Source organism: Pelodiscus sinensis, chromosome 6, assembly GCF_052426305.1.
Source record: "Pelodiscus sinensis isolate ZL-2025 chromosome 6, ASM5242630v1, whole genome shotgun sequence".
Taxonomy (NCBI): domain Eukaryota; kingdom Metazoa; phylum Chordata; order Testudines; family Trionychidae; genus Pelodiscus; species Pelodiscus sinensis.
Window position 1 is genome coordinate 131,673,825 of NC_143057.1, and position 10,349 is coordinate 131,684,173.

The window sequence follows — 10,349 nt, forward strand, 5'->3', positions numbered from 1 at the left end:
GCAGGGGTGGGGGCGGCCAGGCAGGGCAGGGGTGGGGGCGGCCAGGCAGGGCAGGAAGGGGCAAGGTGGGCCAGGCAGGGCAGGGGTGGGGGCGGCCAGGCAGGGGCAAGGTGGGCCAGGCAGGGCAGGGGTGGGGGCGGCCAGGCAGGGCAGGAAGGGGCAAGGTGGGCCAGGCAGGGCAGGGGTGGGGGCGGCCAGGCAGGGCAGGAAGGGGCAAGGTGGGCCAGGCAGGGCAGGGGTGGGGGCGGCCAGGCAGGGCAGGGGTGGAGGGGCCAGGCAGGGCAGGGGTGGGGGGGCCAGGCAGGGCAGGGGTGGGGGCGGCCAGGCAGGGCAGGGGTGGGGGCGGCCAGGCAGGGGCAAGGTGGGCCAGGCAGGGCAGGGGTGGGGGCGGCCAGGCAGGGCAGGAAGGGGGTGTAGAGACATCTAATTAATTTCTGTATTAAATCGTTTTCTCACTGAAATGTTGTTAGCTTTGTCTCACGCCCTTTGAGCTCTGTGTTCTCATCTTTAGCGTTGTATGAAACCCTTGTCTGTAGAAACTGCGTGTACTTCCGTGTAGAACATGGAACGTCGGTATTCAGTCTGTGCACATAGAAAAGAGACTCTGTCTTTGCACCCGTTGGTGAATGGGTTGCTCTGTGGCGCGAAGGTGGGAATGGCTGAGGCTTGAGAGAGGGGATGGAAGCCAGAGCCGAGAGGAAAGAGAAGAACAAGGGGACCTGTGAGGCGGGCCCACGAAGGAAGGCTGGACACAGAGATGCCTTGGGGGTCGGGAAGCCCCCTCCTTGAAGGGGAACGTGGCAGCGCTGACGCCCCACGTCTGCCTGCACAGGAAGGGGAGCGCTCTCAGGGAGGACACGTGCTGAGCGGCCGGTGGAGGTCTGCAGGACAGAGCCACGCTCCACATTTAAGGCGTCTTGCAGGGGGACCCAGGTTTTTGTCTTGTCAACGTGGGCGCATCCATCCGGATCGGCAGAAGCCCGGCTCCTCCCCTCCCCGACCTACCTCACCTGGCCAGTGCCGTTAGGGGGAGCAACAAGTTGGCAACAACAAGAAGATGGAGTCTGTGTGCATGTGCTTGTCTGTGTGCGTGTGTGTGTCTGTGCATGTGCGTGTCTGTGCTTGTCTGTGTCTGTGCGTGTGTGTGTCTGTGCGTGTGCGTGTCTGTGTGTGTGCGTGTGCTTGTGTCTGTGTGTGTGCGTGTGCTTGTGTCTGTGTGTGCGCGTGTGCTTGTCTGTGTGCGTGTGCGTGTGCTTGTCTGTGTGTGCTTGTCTGTGTGCGTGCGTGTGCTTGTCTGTGTGTGTGCGTGCGTGTGCTTGTCTGTGTGTGTGCGTGAGTGTGTGCTTGTCTGTGTGTGCTTGTCTGTGTCTGTGTGTGTGCGTGTCTGTGTGTGTGCGTGTGTGTGTGCGTGTCCGTGTGTGTGCGTGTGTGTCTGTGTGTGCGTCTGTGTGTGCGTGTCTGTGTGTGTGCGTGTGCATCTGCGTGTTTGTGTGTGTGCATGTGCGTCTGCGTGTCTGTGCGTGCGTGTGTGCGTCTGCGTGTCTGTGTGTGTGCGTCTGCATGTTTGTGTGTGTGCGTGTGTGTCTGCGTGTCTGTGCGTGCGTGTGTGTGCTTGTCTGTGTGTGTGCGTGTGTGATATCACATGTATAGAAGAGTTGATAGATAATGTGTTACCAATAAATGTGGAGTTTTGCCTTTTCCCCCTGAAAAGTTCCCGTGTAGCACTTTTAAGTACAACAGGGATAGGGGTAGCCATGCGGGGACGGGAGGGGGGCTGGCTGTGCAGGGCGGGGTGGGGGTGGGGACGGGGGCAGGAGGTGGGGGCGAGCAAGGAAGGGAGCAGGCTGTGCAGGGCCTGGTGGTGGGGGGGGGGCAGGTTGTGGGGGCAGGGAAGGGTGCAGGCTGTGGGGGGCAGGGCTGGCTGGGGGGGCTGGGCGGGGGTGGGGGGGGGCAGGGAAGGGGGCTGGCTGTGGGGGGCAGGGAAGGGCTGCAGGCTGGCTGTGGGGGGCAGGGCTGGCTGTGGGGGGCTGGTGGGGGCAGGGGGGCAGGTGGGGGGCTGTGGGGGCGGGGCGGGGGTGGGGGCAGGGAGGGAGGGGGGGGCTGCTGGGGGCTGGCGCTGCAGCAGGCCTGGTGGTGGGGGGAGGGGGGGCAGGTTTGTGGGGGGAGGGGCAGGGAAGGGAGCTGGCTGTGCAGGGGGGCCCCCGCCGGGCCCTTCCCGCGCCTGCGGCTTGCAGGGCCCGTGCAGGGCCGGGGTCTCAGCCCCCCTCTGCAGAGGTGTCAGCCCGCCCCCCCGCAGCCCCCCCTCCGCCCCGCCCCCCCGCAGGAGAAGTGGCCGGGAAGTGGCCGGGGAAAGTGGCGGGGAAAGGGCCGGGGGGAAGTGGCAGGGTCGGCCGGGGAAAGTGGCCGGGGCGGCCGGGGAAAGTGGCCGGGTCCCGTGGCCGGGTCTGCCGGGGAAAGTGCCGGAAAGTGGCCGGGTCTGCCGGGGAAAGTGCCGGAAAGTGGCCGGGTCTGCCGGGGAAAGTGCCGGAAAGTGGCCGGGTCTGCCGGGGAAAGTGGCCGGGTCTGCCGGGGAAAGTGCCGGAAAGTGGCCGGGTCGGCCGGGGAAAGTGGCCGGGTCGGCCGGGGAAAGTGGCCGGGTCGGCCGGGGAAAGTGGCCGGGTCGGCCGGGGAAGTGGCCGGGTCCGCCGGGGAAAGTGGCCGGGTCGGCCCGGGAAAGTGGCCGGGTCCTCCGGGGAAAGTGGCCAGGGAAAGTGGCCGGGTCCGCCGGGGAAAGTGGCCGGGTCTGCCGGGGAAAGTGGCCGGGGAAAGTGGCCGGGGAAAGTGGCCGGGTCCTCCGGGGAAAGTGGCCGGGTCCGCCGGGGAAAGTGGCCGGGTCCGCCGGGGAAAGTGGCCGGGTCCGCCGGGGAAAGTGGCCGGGTCCGCCGGGGAAAGTGGCCGGGTCCTCCGGGGAAAGTGGCCGGGTCCTCCGGGGAAAGTGGCCGGGTCTGCCGGGGAAAGTGCCGGAAAGTGGCCGGGTCCTCCGGGGAAAGTGGCCGGGTCGGCCCGGGAAAGTGGCCGGGGAAAGTGGCCGGGTCGGCCGGGGAAAGTGGCCGGGTCCTCCGGGGAAAGTGGCCGGGTCCGCCGGGGAAAGTGGCCGGGTCCGCCGGGGAAAGTGGCCGGGTCCGCCGGGGAAAGTGGCCGGGTCCGCCGGGGAAAGTGGCCGGGTCTGCCGGGGAAAGTGGCCGGGTCTGCCGGGGAAAGTGGCCGGGTCTGCCCGGGAAAGTGGCCGGGTCCTCCGGGGAAAGTGCCGGAAAGTGGCCGGGTCCGCCGGGGAAAGTGGCCGGGTCCGCCGGGGAAAGTGGCCGGGTCCGCCGGGGAAAGTGGCCGGGTCCTCCGGGGAAAGTGGCCGGGTCCTCCGGGGAAAGTGGCCAGGGAAAGTGGCCGGGTCTGCCGGGGAAAGTGCCGGAAAGTGGCCGGGTCCTCCGGGGAAAGTGGCCGGGTCCTCCGGGGAAAGTGGCCGGGGAAAGTGGCCGGGTCCTCCGGGGAAAGTGGCCGGGTCCTCCGGGGAAAGTGGCCGGGTCCGCCGGGGAAAGTGGCCGGGTCCGCCGGGGAAAGTGGCCGGGTCCGCCGGGGAAAGTGGCCGGGTCCGCCGGGGAAAGTGGCCGGGTCCGCCGGGGAAAGTGGCCGGGTCTGCCGGGGAAAGTGGCCGGGTCTGCCGGGGAAAGTGGCCGGGTCTGCCGGGGAAAGTGGCCGGGTCTGCCGGGGAAAGTGGCCGGGTCTGCCGGGGAAAGTGGCCGGGTCCGCCGGGGAAAGTGGCCGGGTCCGCCGGGGAAGTGGCCGGGGAAAGTGGCCGGGTCCTCCGGGGAAAGTGGCCGGGTCTGCCCGGGAAAGTGGCCGGGTCGGCCGGGGAAAGTGCCGGAAAGTGGCCGGGTCCTCCGGGGAAAGTGGCCGGGTCCTCCGGGGAAAGTGGCCGGGGAAAGTGGCCGGGTCGGCCGGGGAAAGTGGCCGGGGAAAGTGGCCGGGTCGGCCAGGGAAAGTGGCCGGGTCGGCCGGGGAAGTGGCTAGCCCTGCCAGGCTGCTGCTTTGGGAAGCCTGAAGCGCTCGCCGGGGCTGCCTGCAGCAAGGGGCTGGGGAATAGCAAAGCCGTAGAGCAGCCCGCTGGCTGGGGCGCTGGGGCTGTTCGTGTACTTTCTAGCCAGAGATGACTCTGAAAGAGGCTTCCAGACAGGGTCCAGCGAGGACTCTGCACCCGGGGCAGGGGCTGTGCTCTTCCCCCTCCCTGGATGGGGTGGGGAGGGACACACCGCTGCTCCCTGGTCAGTCTCTTCCTGGGTGTGCTACACCCTCTGCCTTGGCTTTGTGGCTAGCTGAGCCTGCCTGCCGCCCACCCCAGCTGCAGTAATGGGCACGTAGGTCTGTGGTGGGCTTCCCGTGCGTCTCACGTGGGCCATGCTCCCGAAGGCTCCCAGGCTGCGGAGCCTTGCTGTGCAGGGAAACACCCAGGCTTCTCTCTGGGCCGGAGGGCTGGGATTGGGGTTTGTCCCCTCCCTGTCTGCTGCGCAAGGCAGCTGCGCTGAGTCAGGCTCTGCTCAGTTACTCAGGCCGGAGGAGAGGGCTGAACTCTGGCTGCTGTGTGCTGAGGCAGGGTGGGGCTTGCTGCCTCCTGCCAGGAAATGCAGTGCAGAGGCTGCCTCTTCATCTGGCTGCAGCTCCCGCTAGAACTCAGTAGCGTGTCCTCCCCGCCATTCCCCGGCCCTCTTTCGGGAGCAGGCACGGGGCCAGCGCAAGTCCCCCTTCTGCTCCGGCTTGTGGCGCTCCGCTGGGAGTGTGGCCTGACGCGCCTGCTTTGTCTCCCTCCATGCCTCTGGGGCAGGGTTTTGTGGAACAGGTTTGCCTGGGAGGTGGAGGCTGAGCTCAGAGGGAGCCCTGCCCTTAGTGTTGGCATGCACACGCTGTGTGTACCAGTGGGGGTTCCTTGCGGGGGCGGGAAGGGGTCTGGGGAAGTTCTTACCGACTGCAGAACCCTTCCCGGGGCCACTGGCAGTAGCCGTGAGGAGCGTTAATGCCCCTCGCGCATGGGTGAGATGACTCTGTCCCCTGTCTCTGTGGCATTCAGCTGAGAACTAGGTGCCGTGTAGACCCCTGCATCCGAGCCAGCTTTCATCTGTCTTGGCTTCCCTGCTGGCTGAACTGAAGCTACCGCTGCAGCTCTTTGGGTGAGGCCTTGGCGCATGGTGCTTAAGGCCAGTTCCACTGATGAGTTTTGTGGGTAGCTGAGGCCTCCAGCATGCACAGCTGTGGGAGTTGGAGGGGTTTTTGCCCTGCTCAGCTGGGCCATCTCAGAAACAGTGGCAGCTCCCTTTGCTCTCCTGCTCTGCACCTTTTCTTGTGAGGGGCACACCCGTTCTGAACAGGAGGGGCTGTAGTGTTGGGAGAAGTGTTCCCTTGGATTGTTTCCTTCCATGTGCGGAATAAATGTTATGGGCACTGAGGCGTGTGTGGCTGTGCACCGCCAGTAGGAATGTGTGTTGCCAGCTGTGGGCACTGAGGCGCTCTGCTAATCAGCTGGGCAGCATTGACTGGGTGGCCACCCGAGTGCTGGGCTTACAGGGGACGCTGCTGGTGGGTTATGCGCTGGCTAAAGGGAACCTCTGCCTGTCGCCTGGATGCAGGCCCTCCTGCTGAGTGCAGGAGCAGCGTGACTGCTGCTGGCTGATGCATGCATTGGGCAGCAGGGCCAGGCAGCCACGGAGAGCTAGGCACTTTCCATCTTTAGTAGTTCTCCTGTGCGGAGGTCCTCCCGGTTGGTTGCTCTGGGCTGCCTAAGGCTTCCTGGCATCGTTCCAGAGGCTGGGTTTACTCAGCACCGCCCAGGGAATCTCTCGCCTGGAGGGACTCTCCTGTGACAGGCTGTGGGGCCTGCGGCGGGCGGGCGTGGGTAAGCTGGGTCGCTGAGCCAACCAGCCTGTGCCTGTCTGAGCACTGGCCTCTTCCAGCCAGGGGCTGCCGAGGGAGTGCTAAGGAGGCTTTGGGGCTGGAGTGAATTCCTCCTCCTGAGCCCATCTCCCCCCGGGCTCCGGTTTCTCTTGCCATGGGCAGCAGCCTGCTTCCGGCAGCGTCTTGGCTACAGCAGCTCGCTTGGCTGCGCCAGCTGCTGGCTCCCGGGGGCTGTCCCAGGGCTCGTGGGCCGCTCTGGGCAGCGGTGAGGCAGGGAAACCCTCTGCCAGAAGAGCAGCAGGGTGGGACCCAGTCTGCCCTGGAGAGAGCCCCGCGGGACAGCGGCTGGGCCACCCCTACAAGCTGCCGGCTCGCTTGCCCTCAGAGGCGCTTTCCAGTGAATGATGGGCGCCTGGTGGAGTGGGTGGGGGCTGGCGATGGACCCAGACGTGAAAGCTTAACTGGGAATCTCGCTGGAAGCCTGACCAGTCTGGGGAGAGCGTGGGTGCCCGAAGCTGAGAGCCTGTCGCGCCTCCCAAATGTGCCTGTGCCGCGCGGGGTCTGGCAGGCGCTCCAGCTGCTGAGGGCTTTGAGAGCCTCGGGGCTGGGCGACGTGCTTGCTGCACACCCAAAGGGCCTGATGGGAGCCAGGGCAGCTGCATCAGCCTGTCGCTCGCCGGCTCCTGCCTGGGAAGTTGCCGGGGCAAACGTTGGCTCTTCTCGGCTGTGTGTGGCTTGGTCAGTTTGCCCGGCTGCGCTCGCCCTGCATAGTCTTAGGAGCAGAGCTGCTGTCCCCTGCAGGCGCCTTCTGCCTCCTTGGCTCCCCCAGGCTTCTGCATAGGCCCCGTGTGTTCAGGCCTGCTTGCCTGTTGCATTGGCTGTTCTGGGAGGGCTGGCAGGGTCACAAGCGCTGACGAGCCAGGCTGCTACCTGCTGGACCTAGTGCAGACTTGGGAGAGCGGCTGCCTGCTCCCCAGGCCAGGGCACGTTTCGGCACGCCCCAGCTAGCCGGGTCTAGGTGTGTCACGCGTCAGGAGCATGGCAGCATGGACATCAGGGTGGGCTTGTGCTACCGCAGCCTCACTGCTGTTTGTGCCCATGTTGGCTCCAGGCGAGCCCGAGTGTGTCTGCGTGCTGCAGCCCCCTGTCCGTCGCGGCCCATCGTCCTCCTGGATCAGCACGGAGGCTAGCGAGGGTGCCTGCCACGCCAGGTGGGTGTGGCCGGAACGGAGCGTCGCGCTCTCCCGTTCAGGAGGCGTGCGATTCCTGTATCTTCCTGCTGGCGTGGATATCATTGCACCCTCTGCGTTCCCTGCTTTGGACGGGCTCCCAACACCACCCACCAGTGTAACGTGTGGCCCCCAGCGGCTCCAGCAGGAGGAACAGCTCTGTGCCCGCGCCTCCCGGTGAATAGCCAGTCAGCCCTTGGGCACAGGATGGATGTTTGCCTGGGAACGGCTTCCGCACGCACTTAGGAGCCTGTGCTCCGGGGCTGGATGAATGGAGTCGCTCCTAGCCCTGTTCACCTCTGTGCCCTCCCACGCCCCAGCTCTCGCCCCTGCTGGGGGGTGGAACCCAGGGACTGGCCCCTGCACAGTTGGCAGCTGAAGCGAGTGTCCTTCCTCTGCAGGACTAAGCAGAGCAGCCGGCCTCCAGCCTTTAGCTAGACCCATGTTGGCGCCACACGCTGACTGCACGAGCCTGTGTGGTCAGCACTCGCGGGCCCCGGGAGCGTTCCGTGTTAGTGCGGTGGGAGCCGCACTGCTGGACGCGCAGCAGGAACAGAAGAGGGGGAGGAAGGAGGCTGGCGGCCCAAAGCGAAAGATGTGACCTGTCACTGGGAAAGCCTCAGAGGCTCAGCCCCAAGCCTGCTGGGTGGGGGCCCCAGTTCAGAGTGGCACGTGCGACGCTCCAGGAGAGGGGGTGGCAGCTGTTGTGGCTGGACTGGGAGGTTCATTTCCATCACTAGCAAGAGCTGCGTCTGCTGGGCACTCAGCAGGCTGCACGGGTGAGCTGGCCTCGGGAGAGGAGTCCCTCGGCTGCCTGCCATGGGCGTGAGGCTGGCTGCTGGCTGGCCACTCCTGTCCCGTAGATGGACGTGGCTCAGAGGGAAGAGTCTCGCCCTGGGACTGGAGACCACGTGGTGCTGTGAGCCTGGCCCTGGCCTCGCCCATGGACTGCGGGCCGGGAGAGCCGTGACTCTGCTGCTGGCTCAGAAGGGCTGACGTGGGGAAGCAGGGTCCGTGCTGTGCTTGGTCCCAGCTGGGGGGCTGTTACCACTACCCGGCAGCCAGCTGTCCAGTGCGGCTTTGCTACCCCATTCTCCAGCGCAGGCCACTGGCCTGAGGGAAGGAGCAAGGAGAGTCTGGGGGGTGGGACTGGTGGGCAGAGCCTGGCCTTGCCCTGCCCTCTCATGGGGCATCCCCGGGAGCCCAGGCTGCTCCTGGGCCCTGACACACAGCTGTTTGGAGCCAGGCCTAGAGATGCAGGGGTGCCTTGGGGCTTGTTATAGCTCTGGCCTCACGGCCCCCTTCCCAGCCTGGCAGCACTTCCGGCTGGGCGGGGGGGAGGGGGCTGGGCTGGGCAGAAGGGCTGCAGGGTGAGGGCAGGGGCAGGTCACGTTGGAATATGGTCTAAAGGAGGGGTGTAAAATCCCCTTGCGTTAGTTACCTGGTTAAAGTTGGTTAACCGATTGTCCTGCTAGGTGGGGGCTGTTCCACTGGTTAAGCGTAACGGTGACTCTTAGGGCACGTCTAGACTACAGCCAGTTCTGTCGCCAAAGCAAGCCGCTTTGCTGACATGGCAGTGTGGACGCAAAGGACGGTGCAGATGCAGCAGCGCCTTCTGGCGACAGACCTCTGTGGACAAAAGGCGCATTCCTCATAGAATGAGGTTTACAGCCGTCGGCAGAGCTGTTGCCAGAACTCAGCGCAGTGTAGACGCAAAGGACGGTGCAGATGCAGCAGCGCCTTCTGGCGACAGACCTCTGTGGACAAAAGGCGCATTCCTCATAGAATGAGGTTTACAGCCGTCGGCAGAGCTGTTGCCAGAACTCAGCGCAGTGTAGACGCAAAGGACGGTGCAGATGCAGCAGCGCCTTCTGGCGACAGACCTCTGTGGACAAAAGGCGCATTCCTCATAGAATGAGGTTTACAGCCGTCGGCAGAGCTGTTGCCAGAACTCAGCGCAGTGTAGACGCAAAGGACGGTGCAAATGCAGCAGCGCCTTCTGGCGACAGACCTCTGTGGACAAAAGGCGCATTCCTCATAGAATGAGGTTTACAGCCGTCGGCAGAGCTGTTGCCAGAACTCAGCGCAGTGTAGACGCAAAGGACGGTGCAGATGCAGCAGCGCCTTCTGGCGACAGACCTCTGTGGACAAAAGGCGCATTCCTCATAGAATGAGGTTTACAGCCGTCGGCAGAGCTGTTGCCAGAACTCAGCGCAGTGTAGACGCAAAGGACGGTGCAGATGCAGCAGCGCCTTCTGGCGACAGACCTCTGTGGACAAAAGGCGCATTCCTCATAGAATGAGGTTTACAGCCGTCGGCAGAGCTGTTGCCAGAACTCAGCGCAGTGTAGACGCAGGGATAGGACAAACCCTGTAGTCTAGACCATTAACACCCCTCCTCTAAACCGTGTCGATTGTCTGTGTGCTCTGAAGCCCCCGCGTCTCCTGTGCCAAGGTCGGGATGTACAATCCTGTTTCATTGGCTAACCCGTTAAATACCATGTCCCCCTCTCCCTCTGGCTGGCCGGTCGGAGCAGCCCCTGCCTGCTGATGAACCGGTTAGGGTGAGCCTTACCAGTGAACCATCGCACCCCTTGCCCCAGGCCACCCTGGGTGTCCGTAGCAGAGCCGGGAGTAGGCCCCCTCTCTGAACCACCCTCTGGTGCCTTGGCTCCCTGCCCCCTCTGCTTTGGCACTAGCAGCAGAGAGCTGGGGGCTAGAACGCCCTCCCCTTGGCCAGCCACGGGCCTCGAGTGCTGGCTGTGGAGATCCAGACTTGCTGGATTCCTGCCAAGGTGCCCCTAGTTTTTCTGTCCATGTGCTGAATAAGCGTTCCGCGCCCCTCGGGTGGAAACAGGCTGCTGGCTGCGGGGTCGGCGCGCTGGCCCCTGGCGCTCTGCAGAGCGAGGAGCGGGGTTCGCTGCCTCAGGGAGTGCGAGGAGGCCTGGGGCCCGCGGCTGGAGCACTGACAACCCAGCACAAAGGGCTGAGGAGAAGGCAGTGGGGCAGGGCGCAGATCTCCAGTCCCTCCCCAGCCTGGGCGCCCTTTCCGGCTCTGGCCAGAATGCGGATGTAGCCCCGAAAAGGGGAAATCCGCACTGGCTGCAGTCACCCAGCGGGGGCCGTTGCTTGGCGGGGGGAGCAGAGCGCCCCCGAGCCCCAGCCGGGGGGCGGAAGTAGTTAACCCTGTGCCGTTCCAGCTCCT